The sequence below is a fragment of the Macaca nemestrina genome, chromosome 8, assembly GCF_043159975.1.
Source record: "Macaca nemestrina isolate mMacNem1 chromosome 8, mMacNem.hap1, whole genome shotgun sequence".
Classification (NCBI taxonomy): Eukaryota; Metazoa; Chordata; class Mammalia; order Primates; family Cercopithecidae; genus Macaca; species Macaca nemestrina.
In genome coordinates this window covers 111,894,022-111,920,574 of record NC_092132.1, presented here as the reverse complement: position 1 = coordinate 111,920,574, position 26,553 = coordinate 111,894,022, and the positions used below count along the sequence as shown (strand labels likewise).

At 44.7% G+C, this 26,553-nt stretch overlaps 1 long non-coding RNA gene across 1 annotated transcript; it reads left to right on the top strand.

Moving 5' to 3' along the window:
• Window positions 1-22,407, top strand: LOC139355682 (uncharacterized). Its single transcript, XR_011606537.1, has 3 exons — window positions 1-153; window positions 4,508-4,668; window positions 22,127-22,407. It is a non-coding gene; the product is annotated as an uncharacterized lncRNA (long non-coding RNA).
• Window positions 22,408-26,553: the final 4,146 nt, after the last annotated feature.

The window sequence follows — 26,553 nt, the reverse complement described above, 5'->3', positions numbered from 1 at the left end:
GAATTAGCAGAGGGTCTGGGGCAGCTGGATGGGTTTATGGATGGCCCAAGGGTAAGCTAAGTGTCTGTGCTTTGCTGAGCAAGGTGAGAGTCTTGGCTAGCATTCCCCACCGTTTGTGAACAGAACACGCAGGGCCAGGACTGGCAGAGGAAAGTAAGTTGCCCATTGTGGGCTCAAATTGACCTGGGTGCCCCCAGATTCAGTAATTTATAAAATAAATATATTTTCAATTTTTAAAAAGAGACTGAGTCACCCAGGCTGGAGTGCAGTGGTACAATCATGGTACACTGCAGCCTCGACATTTTGTGCTCAAGGGATCCTCCTGCCTCAGCCTCTGATCAGCTGGGACTACAGGTGACACCCTCCTGCAAAACTTTTAATTTTGAAATAATTATAGACTTACGGGAAACTGCAACATTGGTATACCCAACTTCCCCCAATGATGACATCTTATAGTATAAAATCAAAACCAGGAAATTGACATCAGGACATACTGTTAACTAGACTGTAGATGGCCATTTTTTAAACCTGTATTCATTTGTAATGTGTGATATGTGTGTGTGTGTGTGTGTGCATGCATATAGTGAATGCAACTGAAGATAAATATTTTAATGCAGTAATTTTTTTTTTTTTTGAGACAGAATCTCGCTCTGTCATCGAAGCTGGAGTACAGTGGCATGATCTTGGCTCACTGCAACTTCTACCTCCCAGGTTCAAGCAATTATCCTGCCTCAGCCTCCCAAGTAGCTGGGATTACAGGATCCTGCCACCAGGCCCAGCTAATTTTTGTATTTTTAGTAGAGACGGGGTTTCACCATGTTGGCCAGGCTGGTCTCAAACTCCTGACCTCGTGCAATCTTCCTGCCTTGGCCTCCCAAAGTGCTAGGATTACAGGTGTGAGCCACTGCGCCCAGCCAATGCAGTAATTTTAAAGATAAAAATTAATGCAAAAAAATCATGATAAAAGTATAATTTTAAATAAAGACAGGATCCATAAAAGCTCTGTGCTAACCGCATTGGATCCTGAAGCAAAAGGAAATATCGGAAACATTTTGTTCATCATGGATTTGTTTACATTAATGTGGATTTTAAACAATATTGCATTAAAGGATGATTTCTCCTGACTGCTGATCTGTTGGAGCCCTCTAAGCTTTCATGCCCGAGGTGAGTGCCCCCTCTCCATGCCCTGGCCCTGGCCCTGCAAATGAGGGCGCCCTGACAGTCTGCTCTGTGTGGCGCTTGCCTGGAGGCAGAGAGGGGCCAATGAACCTCTCCTGCTGCTCTTCTCTGCTGCCATCTGCTCTGTTTTTTGGGCTGAGTAGGGTGGCACTGGTACTGTGACTCAGCCCCAGTTACATGCTGCAAGAAGGAAGCAGGGCTTCCTCTTCAAGGCAGATGGACCGCAGCAGTCAGCATCTCTGTCCCCTCCCTCTGCCCCCCGGCCTCCTCCGGAGTGGAGCTTGGCACCGAGCTGAGCAGTGGCAAAGCGTGCCACCCCATCTTTGTACCAGGAAGTTCAAAAGAGACACCAATTCACCTTCAGGTTCCTTTCCCGAGACTTCATTTCCTCCTGGGATGTCACTGCATCTGTCCTGGTTTGCTGGAGCTGCCATAACAAAGTACCGCAGGCAGGGGCTTAAACAACAGAAACTTCCTTCCTCACAGTGCTGAGGGTGGACGTCCCAGATCAGGCGACAGAGGGGTTGGTTTTCGGAGGATTCTCTCCTCAGCTTGTGGGCTGTCTCCTCCCTGCATCCTCACGTGGCCATCCCTGCATTTCTGTGTCCCCACCTCATTTTTGTAAGGACACCAGTCATATTGGATTAGGTTCACCCTAACTACCTCCTTTTATCTGAATTACCTTTTTAAAGGCCTTATCTCCAAATATAGTCACATTCTGAGGTACTAGGGATTATAATTTTAATATATAAATTGGGGCTGGGCACAATGGCTCACACCTGCAATCCTGGCAGTCTGGGAGGCCGACAGATTACCTGAGCTCAGGAGTTCAAGACCAGCCTGGCCAATATGGTGAAACCTCGTCTCTACTAAAAATATAAAAAATTAGTCAGGTGTGGTGGCAGGCCTCTGTAGTTCCAGCTACTTGAGAGACTGAGGCAGGAGAATCGCTTGAAACCAAGAGGTGGATTGCTGTGAACCAAGATTGTGCCACTGCACTATAGTCTGGGCAACAGAGTGAGACTCCATCTCAAAAAAAAAAAAAAAAAGAATTTTAACATATAAATTGGGAGGGGGCACAATTTAGCTCTGTTAAAGGAAAAAACAAACTGTAAAATATTTTAAAGAGGTTTATTCTGAGCCAGTATGAGTGACCATCACCTGGGGAAAAACGCAAACCCCAGAAACCTTGAGTAAGGGGTTCCAAGGCTATTGGGCCTCAACTCTGTTTCTGTTTTGTTTTGAGACGGAGTTTCGCTCTTGCTGCCCAGGTTGGAGTGCAATGGTGTGATCTTGGCTCACTGCAAACTCTGCCTCCCAGGTTCAAGCAATGCTCCTGCCTCAGCCTCTCAAGTACCTGGATTACAGGCATGCACCACCACGTCCGGCTAATTTTGTATTTTTAGTAGAGATGGGGTTTCTCCATGTTCGTCAGGCTGGTCTCGAACTTCTGACCTCAGGTGATCCTCCTACCTCAGCCTACCAACGTGCTGGGATTACAGGCATGAACAACTGCGTCCGGCCTCAACTCTGTTTTATGCATTTTAGGGAAGTACAGGTTACAGGCATAGTCATAAATCAATATATGGAGTTCATGCTTTGGTTTGGCCCAGAAAGGTAGGACATCTTGAAGCAGGGGCTTACAGGTCATACATAGGTGAGTTCAGAGATTTTTTTTTTTTTTTTTTTTTGAGACAGGATCTTACTCTGTCACCCAGGCTGAAGTGCGGTGGCATTATCTCTGCTCACTATAACCTCTGCCTCCCAGGTTCAAGTGATTCTCATGCCTCAGCTCCCCAAGTAGCTGGGACTACAGACTTGCACAACCACGCCTGGCTTAGTTTTCTATTTTTTGTACAGACAAGGTTTCACTATGTTGGCCAGGCAGATCTCGAACTCCTGACCTCAGATGATCTGCCTGCTTTGACCTTCCAAAGTGCTGGGATTGCAAGTATGAGCCACCGTGCCTGGCACAGAGACTCTTTATTGCAATTAGTTAACAAGTAAAGCTTTGTCAAAAATTTGGAGTCAGCAGAAAGAAATGTTTAAGTTGAGATAAGGAAGCCTGCTAACCCAGTGGTCCCCAACCCTTTTGGCACCAGGGATTGGTTTCATTGAAGACAATTTTTCCAGGGACTGGGTCGGGGGAATGGTTTCCGGATGATTCAAGAGGATTACATTTATTGTGCACTTTATTTCTATTATTATCACATTGTAATATATAATGAAATAACTATACAACTCATCATAATGTAGAATCAGTGGGAGCCCTGGGTTTGTTTTCCTGCAAATAGGTGGTCCTATCTGGGGGTGACAGGAAACAGTGACAGATCATCAGGCATTAGATTCTCATAAGGAGCGCATAACCTAGATCCCTGGAATGCATAATTTAACAATAGGGTTCGCACTTCTATGAGAATCTAATGCTGCTGCTGATCTGACAGGAGGTGGAGTTCAGACGGTAATATGAGTCATGGGGAGTGGCTGTAAATACAGAGGAAGATCACCTGCCACTCACCTCCTGCTGTGCAGCTGGTTCCTAACACAGGGTTGGGCGCCCCTGTGTTAACTAATACATTGGCTCAGAGTGACCTATAGGAGTGTGTGACTTAACCCTTGCCTGGCTCAGCCTTAGATCCTGTTTAGAGTTTGGCATCTTATTGGCACAAAGAGTCTGTTTTGTCAGTCAGATCTCTATTTTAACATTAATGCCAGTCAGCCATTGTGTCTAACTCCAAAAGGAGGAGTATCACGGGGCACGTCCAACCTCCCTTCCCGTCATGGCCAGGAATCAAACTTTGGAGGTTTCTCTGGTGTCCCCTTAGCCATGAGGGGGTCCATTCAGTCAGTGGGGGACTTAGAATTTTAGTTTTAGTTTATGGCTCCTAATAGCATCTCAGTCACTTTCTAGCATAGAAACCACCGAGGGAAGTGAAATGGAGGGAGTAAAAGACAGAAAAGGTGGCTGGGCGTGTTGGCTCACACCTGTAATCCCAGCACTTTGGGAGGCCGAGGCAGGTGGATCATGAGGTCTGGAGATTGAGACCATCCTGGCTAACATGGTGAAACCCTGTCTTTAATAAAAACACAAAAAATTAGCTGGGCGTGGTGGCAGGTGCCTGTAGTCCCAGCTACTCAGGAGGCTGAAGCAGAAGAATGGCATGAACCCAGGAGGTGGAGCTTGCAGTGAGCCGAGAACGCACCACTGCCTTCCAGCCTGGGCGACGGAGCAAGACTCTGTCTCAAAAAAAAAAAAAAAAAAAAAAGAAAAGAAAAGGTGAGACATCAGCAACACATCCAGCTGACTACAGCTTTCCTTTCTTCTTAGTGGCAAGGGGCTCCAATGCCTGTGGGCTTCTGGAGTGGCCGTTTGTCCCCTGGAGTCCTGGCATGTGTCTCCCTCCTCCTGTCATCTTGGCTGCTTGCCTGACTTCAGCAAAGCCATTGGCGACCTTCTCCAGGACTTTTCCCATGCAGCTGCTGAGGAAGGTGATCCCTGGGGTGATGGTACTAGAAGGGTGTGCTCAGGCCATCAGAAGGTGGCTTCTCGCTTCTGGGGTGACAGTGCTAGAAGGGTGTGCTCAGGCCATCAGAAGGTGGCTTCTCGCTTCTGGGGTGACAGTGCTAGAAGGGTGTGCTCAGGCCATCAGAAGGTGGCTTCTCGCTTCTGGGGTGACAGTGCTAGAAGGGTGTGCTCAGGCCATCAGAAGGTGGCTTCTCGCTTCTGGGGTGACAGTGCTAGAAGGGTGTGCTCAGGCCATCAGAAGGTGGCCTCTTGCTTCTGGGTTGACAGTGCTAAATGAGTATGTTTGGGCCATAAGAAGGTGGCCTCTTGCTTCTGGGGTGACAGTGCTAAATGGGTGTGTTCGGGCCATCAGAAAGTGGCCTCTTTGGGGGTGACAGTGCTAGAAGAGTGTGCTTGGGCCATCAAAAGCTGCCTCCCCTGGCACATGGAAGATGCCCACCTACAATCAAAGGGAATGGGCAAAGGGGAGTGAGGCAAGCTGGGATACAGATAGCCTGCGATGAAGTCTACCTGTCTTCCCACTTGCAGGTGCCAGTGAGCCAAGATAGCACTATTGCACTCCAGCCCTGGGCAACAAGAGCAAAATTCTGTATTTAAAAAAAAAAAAAGGACAGTCTTAAAAAAATGTACAGCCTGGGCCAGGTGCGGTGGCTCACACGTGTCATCCCAGCACTTTGGGAGGCCAAGGAGGGGAGGATTGCTTGAGGCCAGGAGGTCAAGGCTGCAGTGAGCTATGATTTCGCCACTGCACTTCGGCCTGGACGACAAAGCCAGACTCTGTCTCTAAATGAACAAATAACAAAATAAAGAGTTAGCAGAGAAGCCAGAGTTCTGCCCAATTTTCCATTCAAGGTTGAGGATGATCACCTTCCACAAACACATTTAAAAGGACAATAGGAGATGAAAGCACATTTGTTTTGAGCACACCCCATGTGTCAGCAGTTAACAGAGGTCATGATGGAATGGATATGTTAAGACCTAAATACCAAAAATAAGTACAATGGAAATAGCTCTTAATGAACATGAGGCATTTACTGAGTGCTCGCTGTGGGCAAATCACTGCCTGGGAATACAAATAGTGATATCATGTAGCTTCTGACGCCCTGGGGCTGGCAGCCTAAAGAAAGGACACGAACTTGATACACTCTGGCCTGAGATGGGCCAGGGCGACAGCTGTCAGTCAAGTTCCAAGCCTCTCACTGCAAGTGTGTGCCCTGGCAAGGGGTGGAACACAGCCAGGGAATGAGCTAGCTCAAACTTCTTTCAGCTGTTTATTTTCTGTCCTGCTATTTTCAAGTATGCTATGTTTGTGTTTGTTTTATCGCTGGCTATTGTTTCATAAATAGAAGGCCAATTTCTGATTCTTATAAACAGGACTTTTTTGCAAGCTCATGAACAAGATGAAACTAAAAACTTCTGGAGGCTCAGAGTAGCTGTGACAAGGTCATTGTTAGCCAGTTTCAACATTTTTGAGACGCAATTTATTTTTAAATCCAAACAACGTAGATTGTGGGGAGAGGAATCAGGGAAGAATAGATACTTACAGAGGTCCCATCTTCCTACAGGAGTTTGGCTACATCTGTTGACAATGTTCATCTAGTAGAAGGAAGAAAGAGGTGTGGGCACCCCCTTGTTCTCCAGTCACCTTGTCCTGAGAGCCACCCCCATTCTCCCTCCACCCCCACCTTCTTTTTTTTTCTTTCTTTCTTTCTTTTGAGATGGAGCCTTACTCTGTTGCCCAGGCTGAGTGCAGTGGTGCGATCTCAGCTCACTGCAACCTCCGCCTCCCAGGTTCAAGAGATTCTCCTGCCTCAGCCTCCTGAGTAGCTGGGATTACAGGCGTTCACCACCATGCCCAGCTAATTTGTGTATTTTTAGTAGATACGCGGTTTCACCATGTTGGTCAGGCTTGTCTCAAACTCCTGGCCTCAAGTGATCCGTCTGCCTCAGCCTCCCAAAGTGCTGGGATTACATGCGTGAGTCAGCGCACCTGGCTGACCCCCATCTTCTGAAGGGCATCTGTCAGGTGCTCACCCCACATGTGAGCAGTGCAAGAGCATGTAGGCAGGACACTCCCTGCATTCTCAGAGTGGAAGGAAGGAGAACCCAGGTGACATCAGTAGAAGTTTCCATCTGAGAAACACCAGTGACAGTCTGGTCTGGGAGTGTGTGGCTGGGGAGATTTAGTGAAGACACGAAGTTCTGTAAGAAGGAAAGAACCTGCCAGCAAAATGGACACTTTGACCTGAAGTCCACAGCAGGGGAGGGAGGCCCCAGCTCTGTGCAGGGAGCAGCGCCCATGATCAGCTGGCCAGGGTGTGGTGTCTTGGTAAGTAGAGCCACAAAACAAAGCCAACTAGCTGGGCTTCCAGATCAGAAATCACAGGCAATTTGCATGGAACAGACTTGCCTTTTCTGCACATTAGTATACCGTGGCTGCCATAACATCACCACAAACTAGATGGCTTAGCACAACAGAAGTGCATCCTCGCAGTTCTGGAGACCACAAGTTCAAAGTCAAGGTGCTGGCCAGGCTCTGCTCTAGGGTGGGAGCCCTCCTTGCCTCTTCCAGCTTCTGGTGGTTTTAAGGGCTCCTTGGTAGTAGCTACGTAACTCTAGTCTCTGCCTCTACCTTCAGAAGGCCCCTTCTTTCTCTATCTGTTTCTCTTGTGTCTTTGCGTGATCTTCCCTCTTCTTATAAGAACACAAAGATTGGATTCAGGACTCACTCTAATCCAATAGGACCTCATCTTTTTTTTTTTTTTTTTTTTTTGAGACGGAGTCTCGCTCTGTCGCCCAGGCTGGAGTGCAGTGGCCGGATCTCAGCTTACTGCAAGCTCCGCCTCCTGAGTTCACGCCATTCTCCTGCCTCAGCCTCCCGAGTAGCTGGGACTACAGGCGCCCGCCACCTCGCCCGGCTAGTTTTTTTTTTTTGTATTTTTTTTAGTAGAGACGGAGTTTCACCGTGTTAGCCAGGATGGTCTCGATCTCCTGACCTCGTGATCCGCCCGTCTCGGCCTCCCAAAGTGCTGGGATTACAGGCTTGAGCCACCGCGCCCGGCCAGGACCTCATCTTAATGTTTAGTGATATCTGCAAATACCCTGTTTCAAATAAGATCACATTTTGAGGCTCTGGGTAGATATGAATTTGGGGGGCTTTTCATCTTGCATTGCTATAAAGGAATACCTGAGGCTGGCAATTTATAAAGAAAAGAGGCTTATTTGGCTCATGATTCTGTGGGCTGCACAGGAGGCATGGCGCCAGCATCTTCGTCGGGCTGCTTCCACTTACAGCTGAAGAGGAAGGGGCGCTGGCATGTGCTGATCATATGGAGAAAGGGGAGGGAGGGGTCAGGCTCTTTTCAATAACCAGTTCTTTCTAGAACTAAGAATGAGAACTTAACTCCCACCAGAATGGCACCAAGCCCCCAAGACCAAAGCACCTCCCACAAGGCCCCACCTCCAGCACTGGGGATCAGATTTCAACGTGAGATTTGGTGGGGCCTAAAAAAAATGTCAAACCATAACAGGGGGAAATTATTCAACCCACTACAACCTGATTCCACATTCACTGAGCACAGTGTTTCGTAGAGCTGACTGCATTGATCTGACCCCTATCAAGTTATGTCTTGATACAAACTTAAAGTCTTATTCTGACTTTATACAATTGGTGTGCATTTACTAAACCTCCACAGTCATGCCTGCCTAGAACTGGCTTTTTCTGGAGTTTCTCAGATGGGAACCCATTGCACTTATTATTCCCTTGGCAGCACTAATTACAGCTTCATGAAGACAGGTATACACTACTAATTTTATTTACCTATGTATGTCCTCACACAGATTACAGTACCTGGCATAAAGTAGGTGTTCAATAATTTTGTTGAACAAATAAATTGTAATATTTATTTATTGAGACTGAGTCTCGCTCTATCACCCAGGCTGGAGTGCAGTGGCCCAGTCTTGGCCCACTGCAGCCTCCACCTCCCGGGTTCAACAGACTCTCGTGCCTCAGCCTCCTGAGTAGCTGGGATTACAGGAACCTGCCACCACGCCTGGCTAATTTTTGTATTTTTAGTAGAGATGGGTTTCACCATGTTGGCCAGACTGGTCTCAAATTCTTGACCTCAAGTGATCTGCCCGCCTTGGCCTCCCAATGTAATAGTTTATTGAGCACTGTGCTTCGTACATTACATGAATGATCAGGTTGGATTATAACAGCAGCCCCTTGAGATAACTACTACTTTTCATATCATTTTGAAAATAGGGAAACTAAGGCTCAGAAAGGTAGAGTGGCTTGCCACACTCTGGAAACAGTGCTCGGTCTGAAGCCTGGGAGTGACCGCTTAGGTGAATATAAGACAATCACTTTCAGCCTACTCAATTCTGCTCACACAGTTGATTTCTGAAACAGAAGGCTGAACTCTGACCCCTTGACCTTGGGGATGCCTCAGGGAGATGCTACCTGTGAGGCCACTGGAGACCAGGCTCTATTTCATCTCCCTGAAATGACAACTCTGCCTTCTGCAGTTGAGTTGAGGTAGAAGGAGGGACTTGGCTCTGGGGGAAGGGCTGAGACTCCAGACCAGATTAAGAACTGGCTGAGACAGGGAAGAGATGAGGGCACCTTCCCATAAGAAGCACCTGTCTGTGCCATATCAACTACCATTGCCATGGCAACACCAGAAGCTATCATCCCTTTCCATGGTAACAACCTGATGACCTGGAAGTTACCACTCTTTTTCTGGAAGTTTCTGGATAATCACCCCCTTAATTTGCATGTCATTAAAAGTGGGTATAAATGTGATGCAGAGCTGCCTCTGAACGGCTCCTCCAGGGTCCCTGCCTCAGGGGTAGCCCTGCCTTGCAAGGAGCAGTCCCTCTGCTGCCGCTGTACGCTGTCACTCCAATAAAAGCTGCAGCTAACACCACCAGCTTACCCTTGAATTCCTTCTGGGGTGAAGCTAAGAACCCTCCCGGGCTAAGCCCCAATTTTGCAGCTTGCCTGTCTGGCATCAGAGTCAGCCAGGAAAATTATTTGTATATCCTTCCCCTTAGCATATCTCATATATTCTCTTATCTTTGCTTATCTTCACGAGAAAAAACGCCTTTCCTCCACGTCTCTCCTTTTTTGTGTTTTTAAGTTGATATATCATAGTTGTACATATTTATGGGGTATGTGTGATATTTTGATCCCTGCATACAATGGGTAATGATGGAATCTGCGTAATTGGGATAGCCATCACCTCAAGCATTTATCTTTTTCTTTGTTTTGGGAACATTACAAATCTTCTAGCTATTTCAAAATATATAATAAATTATTGTTAGCTATAATTTCCCTACTGCACCATTGAATGCTAGAACTCATTCTTTCTAACTGTGTTTTTGTGCCCATGAACCAGCCTCTCTTCATCCCCCCATCTCTGGATCTTTCCACCTCCTCCACTTTGCTCCATCAATCACCCCCTTTGATTCCATTTTTGGTTTCTTCTTTTCTTCAATCCACAGACATGCTCAAGTCTTCCCACCCTAAAAGAAATTATTTCCTTAATCCTGCTACTTTCTCAGATGTGGTTCCTACCTCTTTTCCCTGGCAAGAACACCTATTGCTGATGTAAGCAGAGGTGGCCCCACTCTGCTGGGAGGTACCCTCTGTATTGAGGAAAAAGGGGGTGGGAAGATGGAACCCAAGAGGGAATACCTAGGATCAAGAGCATTCATTTACCTGCTACCTTCTGGCTCAATCCATATGTGGCTTTGATCCTGACTCAGATTTATATACTTCATTGGTGGGCGGGAGGAATTCTAGAAGCTGACATTGACCACACACTCACTCCATTAGTCTGGATTCTGCCCACTCCAGTTTTCACTGCTTTCAAGACTGGTCTCATACACATAACAAGGTCTGTTGGGAGCATTTTGCTACGTTGCTTCTCCAAGCAATTCATGGTTTGGTAGAGAAGAGACACCACGTCAGTGAGTTCATCTTATTCCAAGTAATAGAGTATTCAACTTAATAATGTTTTCAATATAAGAACATTTATCATCACAGCATTGTTCACAATAGCCAAGACATGGAATCAACCTAGGTGCCCATCAATGGTGGATTGAATAAAGGAAATGTAGTATATGTACACCATGGAATACTACACAGCCATTTAAAAGAGTAAAATCATATCCTTTGCAGCAACATGGATGCAGCTGGAGGCCACTATCCTAAGCAAATTAACTCAGGAACAGAAAAACCAAATACTGCATGTTCTCACTCATAAGTGGGAGCTAAGCATTGGGTACTCATGGACATAAAGATATGAACTATAGACACTGGGGTCACCTGGAGCGGGGAGAGGGAGGGGACAAGGGCTGAAAAAATAACTATTGGGTACTATGCTCACTATTTGGCTGATGGGATCATTCATACCCTCAAACCTCAGTGTCACACAATATACCCATGTAAGAAACCCCTGAATCTAAAATAAAAGTTGAAATAATTTTTTTAAAGTATAAGATTTATTGCTTACTTAACAATGAGTCTAGGCTGCTTAGAGCTTGTTTAGCAGCTCAGCAATGGCATCAAGGACGAAGCGACTTCAAACACCCTGAGTGTATTGACATCTTGTCCTCATGCTTGCTGACTCCTGGTCACAAAGTGGCTGCAGTTGTTCTAAGCACCACAGCCTCACATGGCACCCACAGCAGGAAGCAGCAAGGAAGGACGTGGGCAGAACAGGGCTTTCTTTTTAGCAGAAAGAAAAACATCTTCGCAGAAGTTCCCCCATAGTTTCATTGGCCAGAACTGAGACATGGCCCTGGGCCTTAGTTTCACTTTTTTCTCTGGCTTCCTAAACAAGAGCATTTCTCTGAATTCTTCAGTCCAATTTAAGAGGTCTTATGTGTGTCCTCTGCGTCTCATGTCTACCCCCATCACCCCCATCACAGAACCTAATGCTTTTCATAGCACCGAATGCCTTTCTTTTTTTTTTTTTTTTTTTGAGGCAGAGTCTTGTTCTGTTGCCCAGGCTGGAGGACAGTGGCGTGATCTCAGCTCACCGCAACCTCTGCCTCCCAGGTTCAAGTGATTCTCCTGCCTCAGCCTCCCAAGTATGTGGGACTACACGCGTGTGCCACCACGCCCAGCTAATTTTTTTTGTATTTTTAGTAGAGATGGGGTTTCACCGTGTTAGCCAGGATGGTCTTGATTTCCTGACCTCGTGATCTGCCCGCCTCGGCCTCTCAAAGTGCTGGGATTACAGGAGTCAGCCATCACGCCTGGTGCACCTAATACCTTTCTTCCTCAATAAATGCCACCTTTTCATCTTTTTATCCCTCTGGTTCTCGTATCTTATAGGCACTTACACATGTATTTCTGAATGAGTAAGAAAGGAAGGGAGGAGGGGGAACGACTCTATCCCAAGTGCTCCTCTTTTCCTTTTTCTCCTGTTTCTGTTCTGCCGGGGACATCAGCTGTTTTCACAGCTTCAGCCCTGACATGCCTTCCAGTCTGAAGTCTTGCGTTTTTGACTCCTGCTGGAGTTGGGAAGTTCAAATTCAACACACGTAAAATGGAACTTACCATCTTCCATCAAAAATAAATCTTCTGAAATGGAAATAATATTTTTGGAAATATGTCAGTTGCTTTTCTCTATTGCAGTCCCGTGTTTGATTTCTGGCCATTCCTCTGCCTCTGGGAGGGTTAGGATTGTTGCAGCAGGAATGCAAGGAGGAGGAGGAGGAGAATGTTCAGCTTTGGATACACAGAGTAGGCTTTCAATAATAATCGCTTATCATGGAAAATTCCAAATATATCCAAAAATAGACAGAAGAGTACAATGATTTCTCATGTACTCACTGCCCAGCTTCACTGGTTATCAGGTCATGATGAATTCATCCATATACCTCACTTACTACCACTGTAAGGAAATTATTTAATATCCAACCTGTGTTCAAATTTTCCTTATTTCCTTATTGTTTTACAATTTTTTTGAATCATGATCCAATTAAGATCTTATTATTATTATTATTATTAATGGAGTCTCCCTCTGTTACCCAGGCTGGAGTGCAGTGGCACAATCTCAGCTCACTGCAACATCTGCCTCCTGGGTTCAAGCAATTCTCCTGCCTCAGCCTACCAAGTAGCTGGGATTACAGGCATGTACCACCAGGCCTGGCTAATTTTTGTATTTTTAGTTGAGATGGGGTTTCACCATGTTGGCCAGGCTCGTCTCGAACTCCTGACCTCAAGTAATCCACCCACCTCGGCCTCCCAAAGTGCTGGGATTACAGGCATGAGCCACTGAGACTGGCTGATTCAATTAAGATCTATACATTGCAATTGGTTGATATGTTTCCTGTTTTTCAAAAAACTATTGGTTCCCTTTTATTACTCTTTTTCCTTGCAATTGGTTGTTGAAGAAACCTGGAGTTTCTCACAGTCTGATTTTTGCAGATCACACCCCTAAGGGGTGGTATATGTGTTACTCTGTCCACTGTATTTTCTGTAAGTTGGTGGTTAAATTTAGAGCTGTTCAGATTCAGGTTTGAATTTTTAGCAAAGAGGCATATAATGTTTGATGATGTTAGCGGCTCTTAGTGACCATTGCCTAGAACAATAAAGTAGACTTTGCAAAATTATGATATTTTATTATTCCTTCTTCATTTATTAGGTAGACTACTTTTTTTTTTTCCCGTTTTTTGAGACGGAGTCTTGCTCTGTCACCCAAACTGGAGTGCAGTGGCATGATCTCGGCTCACTGGAACCTCCACCTCCTGGGTTCAAGCAATTCTCCTGCCTCAGCCTCCTGAGTAGCTGAGATTACAGGTGCGTGCCACCACACCCAGCTAATTTTTGTATTTTTAGTAGAGACGAGGTTTCACCATGTTGGTCAGGCTGGTCTTGAATTCCTGATCTGGTGATCCACATGCCTCAGCCTCCCAAAGTGCTGGGATTACAGGTGTGAGCCACTGTTCCCAGCCTAGGTAGACTACTTCTTTAAAGAAAAAACTTTTCTCATCAACTATTTGGTTATGATGAGGTATAATTTTACTAGGGAAGCTGGGTAAATGAATTCCACCCCCTGCTCTATGGTTCCTTTTAGTAGGAAATGATATTTATTTATTTATTTATTTATTTATTTATTTAGAGACAGAGTTTCGCTCTTGTTGCCCGGACTGGAGTGCAGTGGCACAAGCTTGGCTCACTGCAACCTCCACCTCCTGGGTTCAAGTGATTCTCCTGCCTCAGCCTCCTAAGCAGATGGGATTACAGGCACATGCCATCACATCTGGCTAATTTTTGAATTTTTAGTAGAGACGGGGTTTCACCATCTTGGCCAGGCTGGTCTCAAACTCCTGACCTCAGGTGATTTGCTTGCCTTGGCCTCTTAAAGTGCTGGGACTACAGGCATGAGCCACTGCGCCTGCCCGGAAATGATATTTAAATATTACAGTCTGGATGGTGGGAGAGCTTAGGGATGGTCACTGTTTGTAGGACTTTTCAGTGGATGGAATTAAGAAACACATTTTTCAAAAATAAAATATGCAATGAATTCATTCATTAATAGATTGAGATAAGTTCAAGTCAAATTCAGGACTACATTGTCCTTCCTCAGGCCTTTCAGTCCCACGTCTGTGCCTCGTTTCTCCCATGCCCAAATCCTGGTTCTCAGTAACACCGTGATAATTACTAGTATGCTTCATCTCACACTCCGTATACAACAATCTCAAAATAATAATACCAACACTATTATCAACATGATGGCTGAAAACAGTTGTGTTTTGTTTTTGTTTTTGTTTTTTTCATTTTTGTAGTTCTTTTTGTCCTTAGGATCTATTTCACTATGGATATATGATCAAATTTCTGTGAATTAACATCTCCTGAACTATCTCACCTCTCTGGGTTATGTCACCGACTTAACATATAGATTCATTTGTTTCATTGTTTGCTATTTTTAGGGATCGTTTTTTCCTTTTTAAATGTAATTTTGCTTTATAATTATGCAGAATATTTACCTGCTTTCAAAAATTAAATCTACCAGAAAAAACAGAGGCAGAGAAGTCTCTCCTTTTTACCTATTCTCTCAGCTCTACTCTTGTTTTCGCCCTTTGAGTAACCCTTTTCCACACTCGGCTATTTTTGTATTTTTAGTAGAGACAGGGTTTCACCATTTTGGCCAGGCTGGTCTCAAACTCCTGAACCCAAGCCATCCATCTGTCTCGGCCTCCCAAAGTGCTGGGATTACAGGTGTGGGCCACCGCATCCAGCCCCTCTTTATGGTTTTTCTATTTTAAAAAATATGAGTTTAGATATATCTATAGAAAAATGTATGTGTGTGCATATTCATATCCCTCCTTTGAATCATATAAATCACATAGATCTAGCATCTAAAGGGTATACACATTTATATGCTATATATGCTTTTCCATTTGCTTTTTCCATTTACAGATATAACCCAGAAATAACTACATAGTAATAATATGTAGAAATATCTTCTTTTTCAGTTGAATGGCTCTCCATTTTGTAAATGTACCATAAGTCATCCACCAGACCCTCTACTGAGGGACAACTAAGCGATTGCCTCTTAGTGAAGTAGTGTGGTAATAACAGCCGTGCGCATGCATCTTTTCATTTTTTTGACACACTATCTTTGGGATAAATACCCAAAAGCAGGAAAGCCAACTTAGTGAATGACTGCATATGTAATTTTGCTAGATATTGCCAAATTCCCCTCCACAGCAATTGTACCATTTTACATTCCCACCAGCAATGTACAAGAATGCCTGCTTCCCCACAGCTTGGTCAAGAATATGTTCAACGTTTTTGACTTTTGCCAATCTGTTGGGTGAGAAATGATATCTTGGTGAGTTTTGTTGGGGTTTTTTTTTTTCCTTCTTTTTTTTTTTTTTTTTTTTTTTGAGACAGAATTTCATTCTTATTGCCCAGGCTGGAGTGCAGTGACACGATCTTGGCTCACTGCAACCTCTGCCTCCCAGGTTCAAGCGATTCTCCTGCCTCAGCCTCCCTAGTAGCTGGGATTACAGGTGCCCGCCACCATGCTCAGCTAATTTTTTGTATTTTTAGTAGAGACAGGGCTTCACTATGTTGGCCAGGCTAGTCTCAAACTCCTAACCTCAAGTGATCCACACACCTCAGCCTCCCAAAGTGCTGGGATTACAGGCGTGAGCCACCGTGCCCGGCTGTATCTTTGTGAGTTTTAATTTATAGTTTTCTTATTATAGGGAAGACTGGGAATTTTTTCATGTGGTTAAGGGCCATTTGGATTTCATTTTCTATGACTTGTCTATTTCTCTAGTTCAATTTTCTCTCAACTTGTTGCCCCTTTTCTTTAATTTAGAAGCTATTCATATATTTAGGGATGATAACCCTTTGTCTGGAATATTCTTCCCAGTATGTGATATGTTGCTTATCGCTTTTTGGCCATGCAAAGTTGTTTTAACATAATCAAATTTTTCAATCTTTTTCTCTCATTGCTTCAGGATTTTAAGCCTTAGGAAAGTTTTCTCTGTGCCAAAGTTGCAAAACTCATGCTTTCTTCTATTAGTTGTAGGGCTTAATTTTGCACACGTGAGTCTCTGATTTGGAATTTATCCCAGTGTACCATGTGAAGAGTGGAGTCCATATTATCTTTTTCTGCATGACTACCCAGATACCCTAAAACCACTTTTTTCTTTTTTATCTTTTGGAGACAGAGTCTCACTCTGTTGCCCAAGCTGGTGTGCAGTGGCGGGTCACAGCTCACTACAGCCTTGAACTTCTAGGCTCTTGCCTCAGCCTCCTGAGTAGCTGGAGCTGCAGGTGTGCACCACCAGGCCTGGCTAATTTTTATTTTTATGTTTTATTTTTGTAGAGATGGAGTCTCACTATGTTACTCAGGCTGGTCTCCAATTCCTGTTCTCAAGGATCCTCCTGTCTCAGCCTCTCAAACTGCTGGGATTACAGGCATGAGCCCACCTTGCCTGGCCCTAAAACCACTTTAAAAACATGTCCTTTCTCCACTGATTTGAGTTGCCTCTTTTGTGATATACTAAGTTTCCATAAGCAACTGCATCTTGTTCTAGATGTTCTAATCTGTTTCTTGTTCTGTGTGTCTATTTATGTGCCAGCACCACACTGGTTTAACCACAGAGGCTTTGTAATATTTTTCTGTTTCTCCTATTCCTGCTGCACATGTTTAGCAGTGGCTTCCTGGCTATTCTTGCTTTTATGATCTTGTAAATAAACTGTTCATTCTTTTACAATTTATACAATTACAAACTTCATAATCAACTTTACCTCCATGAAGTCATCAAGAGCCCTGGTGATCCAGCCAATTCCAACTCCCCATACCTAGATGCCTCTTGGAGAAAGACTAAAGGGCTGGGAGGTACCAGTGGGGTCTGGGTGGAGACCTAGCATTTGTTCAAGAGATCAAAGCATCCAGAGACCGAGGTACCAATCTTTGGCAAACTTTTTTTTTTTTTGAGGCAGAGTTTTGCTCTTGTCACCCCGGTTGGAGTGCAATGGCATGATCTCAGCTCACTGCAACCTCTGCCTACCATATTCAAGCAATTCTCCTGCCTCAGCCTCCCAAGTAGCTGGGATTACAGGCATGCACCACCACACCCAGCTAATTTTTGTATTTTCAGTAGAGATGCCATTTTGCTGTATCAGCCAGGCTAGTCTCCAACTTCAGGTGATCTGCCCGCCTCAGCCTCCCAAAGTGCTGGGATTACAGGCATGAACTACTGCACCTGGCCGATCTTTGGCAAACTTAAAGCTCAAGTATACTTTCCTGTTACCCAGAAAATGGGGTCTCACTTGAAAATTTAGGTTGGTTATGGAGAAATAAAGAAATTACATTTGCTTTACATATCAGCATAGGAATGTGAGAATATTTGTGATGCTACTCCTCTTTCTCTTTATTTTCTTTTTCTTTTTCTTTTCTTTTTTCTTTTTTTTTCTAATAGAGTTTCACTCTGTTACCCAGGCTGGAGTGCAGTGGTGAGATCATAGCTTACTGCAGCCTGGAACTCCTAGACCCAAGTGATCCTCTTGCCTCAGCCTCCTGAGTAGCTAGGACTACAGGTGTGTGCCACCACATCTGGCTATTCTTTTTTATTTTTTTTTAGAGGGTCTCCCTTTGTTGCTCAGGCTGGCCTCTAACTCCTGGGCTCAAATGATCTCCTGCCTAGACTTTCTCTTGGTTTTCTTATTACTCTTACTAGCATGACCATTTTCCTTGTCATCCAGTCAAGAAACCTCAAGGTTGTCTCTGCATCCTCTTCTTCACACTCCTCATCCAATCAGTCATCCAGGGCTATAGCTTCCGCCTTCACAATGTCACGATCCTCAGGACTTCAAGACTTTCACAATACTGTTCAGCTATGATTTTTAAAAATTGGTTTATTATTATTATTATTATTATTGGAGACAGAGTCTGCCTCTGTCGCTCAAGCTGGTGTGCAGTGGTGTGATCAGGGCTCACTGCAACCTCTGCTTCCTGGGATCAAGGAATCCTTCCACCTCAGCTTCTTGAGTAGCTGGACCACAGGCGCATGCCACCACACCCGGCTATTTTTAAAATATTTTTGTAGAGATGAAGTCGTGCCATGTTGCTCCAGCTGGTCTCGAACTCCTGACCTCAAGGCATCCTCCCACCTTGGTCTCCCAAAGTGTCGGGATTACTGGCATGAGCCACCACGCCCAGCCTCAGCTGCAATTTTTAAAAGAAATGCATTATTTCCAGAGCCAACTCCATGTATACATATACAACACTCTTCTAACCAATTTTATTTTTAATCAATTAACTTTAAGGAGCAAAGTACACCAAACTCCCTTAATGGCCTCATCTGCTCGCTATGTAGCATACATGTTGACTTTAGAGCAAAACAGCATGTCTTCTGCAAACTGGTGCCAGTCACAATTAAAAATCAATTTTCTGTGGGCTGCAGATAGATCTCTGTAATAAATATCAGTACACACATCCAGAGATAAAAAAACAAATGTATCTTTATCTAGGAACAAAGATTTTAGAATTGAAAAATACTATCAGATTCTACTACTGGGTATACAGCAAGGGTAATAAGCACACATGTCCACCAAAAGACATGCAGAAGAACTCTCATAGTGGCTTTAGTCACAACAATCCCAAATGGCAAACAACCCAAATATCCATCAACAAAAGAACAGATAAATACATTGGAGTGTGTTCCTTCAATGGAAACGCAGCAATAAAAAGAATGAACTGCTGCTAAATGCATCAATACGGTGATTCACAGACATTAGGATGGGCAAAAGGAGCAGACCAGTGGAAGGGTCCATGCTGTATTCCATTTTTATGAAGTTCAAGCCGTCAAAACCAACTTATGTGACAAAGTCAGAATATGTTTATGGGAGGGGGTATAGTCAGGGAAGCAGCATGAGGGAACCTCCTGGGGATGGAGATGTTCTATATCTTCATCTACAGGGCGGGCACATGAGTATAGCTATGCAAAACTTCACTGAGTTGTATATTTAAGATTTGTACACTTTCCTCAATGTATATTATACGTTAATAAAAAATAAAATCTCAGATAACCTATCCTCCTGAATCCCCAAAGACAGAGAACTTCTCTAAAATCTCCTTATTCCCGAATATCTGGCACACTAAAAACCAGTATCATTGCCCAACACCGAAATCAGAGAGTATTCTATGTAAGGGTGCCCCCTAGAGCATAAGTGTATGCACATTTTACATTCCAGTTGAAATGGAAGCTCTCAGCCTCTCATTTCCCACCTTCCCCAGTCACCATGTGAGTGAAGAAAATATGGCTTAATTTTTGGATATGCAACATGATAGAATGCTACTAGAATTTCCATAAAGGAAAATAGAAACTATCCTACAAATACATAGCTGGATGCACAGGCAATTGTAAATTCCCTGAAGGTGGAGAAACATCATCCTATTAATTGTTTTGTCCTTAGAGCTTTTTGCAGTGTCTTTCCCGAACACAGTAGAAAATCAGAATGGATGGAGGGATAGATAAATGAATGAATGGATGGATGGACGGACGAATGAATGGATAAATGGATGGAAGGATGGATGGATAAATGAATGGATGGATGGATGGATAAATGGATGGATTGGATGAATGGATGGATAAATGGAGGGATAGATGGATAAATGAATGGATGGATGGATGGATAAATTGATGGATTGGATGAATGGATGGATAAATGGATGGATGGATGGATGGACGGATGGATGGGTGGATGTATGGATGAGTGGATAAATGAACGCAACTTTACATCCTTGGTGAAACAAAGTCTGCTCTTTCCTAAATGCATGTTTTCTTTGTGGCAAGTCCTCCTCAGGTCATTATAATTAAACAAGCCTCCCTCATATTCTCCCATCCAGTTCTATTGTGTCTTTGATTAAATATAATTATACCTAAATAGTTTTCTCAGTGTTCTTCCTTGTTGAAATACATCCTGTTCTCATGATTTATGTCCTGTGGTGAAATTTTCCGGTGATAAGAGCTGCCATCTATTCTCTCATTTTCTTTCATGGGAACTGGCAACACCCACAATTAGAGTTAAGTTGGTTTAACATACACATGCTATATAGATATTGGGATTTCTTGTTGATGTCTTAATCAAACCATCAAGCATTTCAACCTAAGAAGAGTGAATTTCTCTTTGGGAACCAGCCACATCAGCTGGGGCCCAGGGCAACTCAAGGCCCTTCCACCCCGTGAAGGGGTTGAGTTAACTGGGAGTTGTCCCTAGTGCTGGTCTCCCAGCCTTTCTGAGCCCAAATATTTAGCTCCTTGTTTGACTCCACACACCCTCCCCCTGGGATCATCCCTCCTACAAGACCCCTTCCGGCCGGGCGCGGTGGCTCACGCCTGTAATCCCAGCACTTTGGGAGGCCGAGGCGGGTGGATCACTTGAGCCCGGGAGTTTGAGACCAGCCTGGGCAACATGGCGAAATTCCATCTCTACAAAAAATACAAAAATTGGCCTGGCATGGTGGCTTGCTCCTGTGATCCCAGCTACTTGGGAGACTGGTGTAGGACGATCACTTGAGCCTGGGAGGTTGAGGCCGCTGTGAGCTGTGACCATGCCCGCACTCCATTCCAGCCTGGATGACAGAGTAAGATCCTATCTCAGAAAATATATATATATAAACATATATATATATAATTCTTTTTTTGGTGGGGGATTGTGGGTGGGGGGAGACAGGATCTTGCCCTTTCACCCAAACTGGAGTGCAGTGGTGCAATCATGGCTCACTGCAGCCGTAACTTCTTGGGCTCAAGTGATCCTCCCACCTCAGCCTCCCGAGTAGCTGGAACTACCACCACACCTGGTTAATTTTGAAATTTTTTATAGAGACACAGTCTTGGTATGTTGCCCAGGCTGGTCTCAAACTCACAGTGATTGGTTCTTAATATTGACATCCAAAGAGCAGCAGTTCTTAGATGTCTTCCTGTTATTGCCTCAAACCTCCATGCCTTTGTCTTACCTGCAAGAGATGGTGCTGATACAACAAAGGACAGCCTATCTGGGACAGGTCACCTGTTCATCTACATGGTGGTGTAGAGGATCTCCCTGGGACATGGTGTCTTCCCGCCTTGCATGACTGTCACATAGGAAGCTGTCTAGTCTAAGAGGATAATCTTTGATGTGTGGAAAGACTGTTCTGTCATAGTTGTGTTTGTCTGGAGTAACTTGTTAGAGCCTATATTAGATGGATAATGGTATCTTTCTTTTTTTTCTTTTCTTTTTTTTTTTTTTAGATGGAGTCTTACTCTGTCACCCAGACGAGTGCAGTGGTGCAATCTCGGCTCACTGCAACATCTGCCTCCCGGGTTCAAGCGATTCTCCTGCCTCAGCCTCCTGAGTAGCTGGAATTACAGGCATACATCACCACGCCTGGCTAATTTTTGTATTTTTAGTAGAGCTGGGGTTTCACCGTGTTGGTCAGGATGGTCTCAAACTCCTGACCTCAGGTGATCCGCCTGCTTCGGCCTCCCAAAGTGCTGGGATTACAGGCATGAGCTACTGATCCCTGCCGGATATCATTTTTAACACCTATGTTAGTATTTAGTTTACAACTAACAAATGCATATATACATACATAATTGTGTCAGTATGTGGCATGTGGAATTGAAAACTCATTCTATGCTCCTCAAATTCCAGGTTTTGAATGTTCCTCACATCACTCATAAGGACCAAAAAGTGTGTGGGGGTGGAGTCGGGTCTCTGCGGTGGCTTCCTCACCTGCTCAGGGCTCCTGAGGTGGCTGCCCCAGGCCGATCCTTCTCTCCACTGTGGAGATCTTTGCCTCTAGCCCTTTAGGGATAGAAAACTCGACATTCCCGGTCATTGATTGGGTCCTCGGAGTAACTCTAACATCCATAACTTGAAAAACCCTGTCTTACCAGTGAGGAAGAGGACAACCTGGATCCCCTTTCTTCTGGGTCACCACGTTTGTTTTTGTGATGTTCTCAGCTCACCCGCTCCGTGTTCAGTCTCTGCATGCCACGCATCTGCCGGCTGCATGCGATCTCCTGTGCTGCTGCATCAACCTCTCTCCCAGCGACAGAGGCCAGGACCCAGAACTCCAAAGTTGTCTGCTGTTCAGGCATTTGTCAATGACCTTGATAATTTACCCTAGTATCCCAATCAATGAAATGGTGTGTTTAATCAATACCACTTATTTGTAATGGATCCGTGCTGAATCTCAGTGGTAACTTTCATTTGTCTAGTAAGACTATCTAGATTTTGTTAGGGATTGATATCCATGTATAGGTCTCTAGTTTCTAGAATGTGTCTGCCTTTCCTTATTCAAATATTCCAGTTCAGGCCAGGCACTGTGGTTCATGCCTGTAATCCCAGCACTCTGGGAGGCTGAGGCGGGTGGATCACCTGAGGTCAGGAATTTGAGACCAGCCTGGCCAACATAGTAAAACTTTGTCTCTACTAAAAATACAAAAAATTAGCCAGGCATGGTGGCGGGCACCTGTTTTCCCAGCTACTTGGAAGGCTGAGGCAGGAGAATCACTTGAACCCGGGAGACTGAGGCTGCAGCAAGTCGAGATTGTGCCATTGCATTATAGCCTGGTCAACAAGGGCAAAACTCCATCTCAAAAAAAAAAAAAAAAAAAAAAATTCAGTTCAGAACTGTTGGCCAGGACCCATCACCACCAGAAACTGAAGTAAGGTCACAAATTGGCTGAAAGATTCTTTGCTTGATTTTCAATGAAATTTCTGTGGTTCTAGTCATGGCCAAAGAGAAGTAGCAGGTGGGAACATACTTGGTTATTCCTGCATCATGTTTTCTAAGAAAAATCCCTTTACTCAACCATTACAAGTGAAGTTTTATACTTGCCAACTTAGTATTGCTTCAGGTAAGAACTCACAAAAATGAACTCAAACTAAAGCTTAGCACAAGCTGAACCAACAGAGAAAGGAAGTGAGTTCCTTACTTTCCAATGTTCAACACTTTCCCCAGAGAACTGAAAATCATCTCTAATAGGTCTGATGAGCTGTTTCAAAGAACACACCTCCCTGCCACTTATAAAACCTGAAAGCTACTTTCCTTAACACACAGAGTGAACTGAGAGCCAGAGGGAAGAGCAGGGCAAAAAGTCCTTCCGGGTCATCAGCAACCCCCTCAGAATCTGTCTGTTTCCTTCCAGGATCAAATCCAGCATGCAGGTGACTACAGTCCCATCCCCCGGCATTATCTCACAGTGGTACAGAAGGTCTGTGTTGGGAGCAAGCCCCTCAAAATCTAACCATAAACTGGCCCCAAAACTGGCCATAAACAAAATCTCTGCAGCACTGTGATATGTCCATAATGGCCCTAACGCCCAAGCTGGAAGGTTGTGGGTTTACAGGAATGACGGCAAGGAACACCTGGCCCACCCAGGGTGGAAAACCACTTAAAGGCATTCTTAAGCCACAAACAATTAGCATAAGCGATCTGTGTCTTAAGGGTGTGTTCCTGCTGCAGTTAATTCGGCCCATCCCTTCGTTTCCCATAAAAGATACTTTTAGTTAATTTAATATCTATAGAAACAATGCTAATGACTAGTTTGCTGTTAATAAAGATGTGGGTAAATCTCTGTCCGGGGCTCTCAGCTCTGAAGGCTGTGAGACCCCTGATTCCCCACTTCACACCTCTACATTTCTGTGTGTGTGTCTTTAATTCCTCTAGCACCGCTAGGTTAGGGTCTCCTTGACCGAGCTGGTCTCGGCAGTCTGTGAGCTGCTGGAGGCCCCGTGAGCTGGGTCCAAGGACCTAAGGGGCAGCTCCACCCTCACTTCCACTCCAGTTTCCCCAGGCAGAAAAGTGAAGCCACCGGAGCCTGCTTTGTAATTCCCTACTCACTAAAGAAGCAGAAGGAAATGGAAAGTCCAAGATTATCTTTCTGTCTCCCTCTATCTGCCCATAAACTTTGTTAAAGTAAAGGGCACTTTGTTCTTGGAACGAACTCAGAACAGAATAGTTATCACAATATCAGAATGTACTTTCTTTTAGGTAATCCTTAGCAATAAGGAGATATCCACGCACCTTAAAAAGGTGACTAAACTGCTAATTAGATGTATAGCAGGCTTAGGTTTGCCTCATCCTCATTCAACAAAAGTTTTAAGAGATTTTCAATCCAGGTGTAGTGGCTTATGCCTGTAATGCTGGCACTTTGGGAGGCCGAGGAAGGAGGATCACTTGAGCTCAGAAGTTTGAGACCAACCTGGCCAACACAGTGAGACCCCCATCTTTACAAAAAATTTTTAAAATTAGCAGGTGTTGTGGTGCACACCTGTGGTCTCACCTCCTCAGGAGACTGAGGTAGGAGGATTGCTTGAACCTGGGATGTCAAGGCTGCAGTGTGCTAAACCCTGTCTCAAAGAAAATAATAAAATTCTATGATTTACTGAACTGTGCTAAGGGCAGGCTCATGCGCTGCGCTAACTAGAGGCTTAATTTGTGCTGCTTTCAGGCCCCTGCCAGGTTAGGGGTGTAATAAACAAACAAAGGAGGGCTGAAGTTTATGGTAGCAGCAAACGAACGCATAAAACACAAAAACAAAGAAAAAACTTTTATGTCAGAAAAAAACTTTATGTCATAATTGTATCCAAACAACGTAATTGCACTCAAGCAACAGCTATTTGGGGTTTTGTTTTTGTTTTTGTTTTTTGAGACAGAATCTCCCTCTGTCACTCTGGCTGGAGTGCAGTGGTGCAATCTTGGCTCACTGCAAACTCTGCCTCCCGGGTTCAAGCGATTTTCCTGCCTCAGCCTCCTGAGTAGCTGGGATTACAGGCATGCACAACCATGCCAGGCTAATTTTTTGTATTTGTAGTAGAGAAGGGGGTTCACCATGTTGGCTAGGCTGGTCTTGAACTCCTGACCTCAAGTGATCCACCTGCCTCGGCCTCCCAAAGTGCTAACATTACAGGCGTGAGCTACCGTGCCCAGCCTCAAACAATAGCTATTTGGATAAGACAAAGTATTCCAATAGTCCTCAGCAGCTGCAAAAACAAAAACAAAAACCTAGCACTTTGGATTCCCATATTCTTATGCCTTATTGCTCCTTGACATCATTTGGATATTTGTCTCCACCCAGTTTTCATGTTTCGGGGCCTGGTTGGAGGTGATTGGATTATGAGGGTAGATTTCTCATGAATAGTTTAGCACCATCCCCTTGGTGCTGTCCTTGCAATAGTGAGTGAGTTCCTGTGAGATCTGGTTGTTTAAAAGTGTGTGGCCCCTGGCCAGGCACAGTGGCTCACGCCTGTAATCCCAGCACTTTGGGAGGCTGAGGCGGGCAGATCATGAGGTCAGGAGTTCAAGACCAGCCTGGCCAACATGGTGAAACCCTGTCTCAACTAAAAATACAAAAATCAGCCAGGCATGGTGGAGCCAGCCTGTAACCCCAGCTACTCGGGAGGCTGAGGTAGAGAATTGCTTGAATCTAGGAGGCAGAGGTTGCAGTGAGCCGAGATCATGCTGCTGCGCTTCAGCCTGGGCAACAGAGCAAGACTCCGTCTCAATAAAAATAAAAAGTGTGTGGCCCCTCCCCACTCTCTCTCTTGCTCCTCCTCTGCCATGTGGGACACCAGCTCCTGCTTCACCTCCTACCTGGGGTAAAAGCCCCCTGAGGCCTTATAGGAAGCTGAGCAGATGCTGAAGCCATGCTCGTGCCACCTGCAGAACCATGAGCAAATTAAACCTCTTTTCTCTATAAATCACCCAGTCTCGGGTATTTCTTTATAGCATCTCAACAGTGGCTTTACACAGTCCCTCCACAAAGGTACCTTTGCTCTGTCATTTTGGAAAATGATGGGTGAGATTTCAGAAACACCCAAGAACTCACCCAGAGATCTACCCTTAAAACCTGATTGATAATTGAGTTCATTCTGGTTCTTGGCTCAAGAAAGATCCTGGTAGTTTTAAGAAGGAAACAGCTTGTCACATAGGTAAGATGATTGTTCTAGAAGATGGAGGGTTGGATAACAGCAAATGAGGAAGGTACAGATATGAGAGCTGAATAAAAGAAAAAAAGTGAGAAAGGAGAATGCAGGAAAAGGTGGAGGGTGAAAGAAATCTCCTCAAAGCACAGGTCAGGTTTCTGTTTACAAGTACATTTTTCTCCTCTCCCCCACTCAGCTCCCATTAAAAGAGTTTTATTTATTTATTACTATTATTATTATTTTTGAGATGGAGTTTCACTCTGTTGCCCAGGCTGGAGTGCAATGGGAATGGCACAATCTCAGCTCACTGCAACCTCCGCCTCCCAGGTTCAAGCGATTCTCCTGCCTCAGTCTCCTGAGTAGCTGGGATTACAGGTGCCTGCCACCACAC